The sequence below is a fragment of the Ambystoma mexicanum genome, chromosome 11 (assembly GCF_040938575.1).
Source record: "Ambystoma mexicanum isolate Mex_15411 chromosome 11, UKY_AmexF1_1, whole genome shotgun sequence".
NCBI lineage: Eukaryota > Metazoa > Chordata > Amphibia > Caudata > Ambystomatidae > Ambystoma > Ambystoma mexicanum.
The window spans coordinates 873,942,205-873,944,358 of NC_090934.1; the positions used below are offsets into that span (position 1 = coordinate 873,942,205).

At 59.9% G+C, this 2,154-nt stretch overlaps 1 non-coding gene across 1 annotated transcript; it reads right to left on the reverse strand.

Annotated features, from left to right (window-relative positions):
• Positions 1–290: 290 nt before the first annotated feature.
• On the reverse strand, positions 291–441 carry LOC138505250 (5.8S ribosomal RNA). The gene has a single exon (XR_011280077.1). It is a non-coding gene; the product is annotated as a 5.8S ribosomal RNA (ribosomal RNA).
• Positions 442–2,154: the final 1,713 nt, after the last annotated feature.

The following is a 2,154-nucleotide window of genomic DNA, read 5'->3' on the forward strand; positions in this document are numbered from 1 at the left end:
CACACAGCACGACCAGGTGCCCCGGGGTAGGGTGAAGGTGCACCAGGCTTTTTTAAAGCCTGCTGCCACCACATCCGGGGCGCGTCGGCCACCCGGCCCTCCCGAAACCAGCATGAGGTGGGGAAACTGGGGAAACCAGGATGCGTCGGCAATGAGCTTGCGCGCCAGATCCAAGGATCCAGCGACGGTGCTGATCGGGGTCTGACCTTAGGGGGATGAATGGAATGGGGTCCCTGCGACAGCCCCAGCCACGCCCCTGGGAGTGAACCCCAGGGCGATTGATGTACAAGCGACCCTCAGACAGGCGTAGTCCCGGGAAAAACCCAGGGCCACATGGTGCGTTCGAAGTGTTGATCAATGTGTCCTGCAATTCACACTAATTCTCGCAGCTAGCTGCGTTCTTCATCGATGCACGAGTCGAGTGATCCACCGCCAAGAGCCACAGGCAACTTTTTTTGTCCTAGACGTCGGCCTGACCCTGCCGGTGCAGGAGAGGTTGGGGGAGGCAGCGCTGGCTGTGGCAGGACAGCCCAGCTCCCTGTCTAGCTCGGCCGAAACCATTGTGGTTTCAAAAAAATAAAAAATAATAATCCAGGTGCTCAGCCTGACCGCCAGCTGCAGCAGCACAGCGCTTCCCAGGGGGGTGGAGGTAGGCCGCTCCGCCACCTGCCCACACGGCCCGATCCACTCATCCTTCCCCGACCCCTTCCCTTTTGGGAGGGGGGCTGGGAGATGGACAACGAGGCAGGCCAGAGACAGCACAGACAGGGGGTCGGGTGGGACCACTAGAGTCTTCAAACCCCAGCCCGGCCGCATAGGACCCAGCTCCAGGTACCTGGGCAAGAGGGAAGGTCACCCACTGTGCCAGCGGGCCTGGCCATTGCTCACACACAGATGTGGGCGGTTGGAACCTTGGCGCCCACCGTCAAGTGAGCCAGCTGCACCATGGCTCATGCCCGGGTGCCTGTCTGCCTGGGGAGGCACCCCTCGAGAGCAGTCAGGTTTCCCTCGGCTCCCGGCTGCCCCCAGTCAGGGCTTCCCTGGTGACCGGGGTGTGCCCACCAATGCCCAGCCGCTGGCAGGTCAGAGAGAGGAGTGTGCGCCCCCCGGCCAGCGCAGATGCGGGCTCAGTGAGGAGAGGGGGCTGGTTGACCACGCGCACCGGACCGCTCTGCGAGAGGTGCCCCAGGCTGTGGGTGTGCACGTCTGGGATGCAACCGAGGTCGGGCCCACGGCTCTCCCTCCCGCTGCTCCGCTGTTAATGATCCTTTATGCCCCCACCCACAAGCAGAAACCATTCACACTCAAATGCCCCATTTCTCCTTCCAAACACGTTCCAGATTCAAATGCCACCTCCCTCCTGACCTACATGCCACCATCCCTCCATCCGAACCCACACAAAGACACCAACATCCGTCCCTCCATACCTACACCAAGATGCTCCACCCCTCAGAGCCACACCCATATGCTTCATCTCTACCTCCACACTCAGATGGCGCCATTCGCCCTCTCTCTATACCCACACCCGATTACCCCATCCCTTCGACACACACATGCTCCCACCACTCCAATAAACCAACATCCTTCTCTCCAGACAAACATACCCCATCCCTCCATTCACACCCAGATGCCCCCTTCCTTCCCACCAGAGCGCTCCAGCCCTGGCCCACATGCTCCACCATTCCCTCGCATGCCCCCATCATATGCCCATTCCATATCAACAATGCCCCCTCCGATCCAGACTCCATGATGCACAATCCCTTCCTCAAGACCCATACCATGATGGCCCGTGCTCCCTCCACACAGAAAGATGCCCCTATCCGTCCTCCGACCAATGAGCCCCAATCCTTCCCTCCAGACCCACACCAATGTGCCCCATCCCTCCCTCCAGATGCACATCAATGTGTCCTGTGCCTCCCTTCATACCCAAAGCAATGTCCCCATCCCTCCCTACAGACCCACACCCATGTGCACCATCGCTTCCTCTCAGAACCACACCAAGATGCCCCATCCCTCCCTCTAGACCAATACCATAATGCACCATCCTCCCTCCACATAGCAAGATGCCCCTTGCATCAGATGCCCATGTGCCGATCCTGAATCACATGCAGATAGCCCCAGCCAAACCGCTCTAAAACCACCCATCCTAGTATG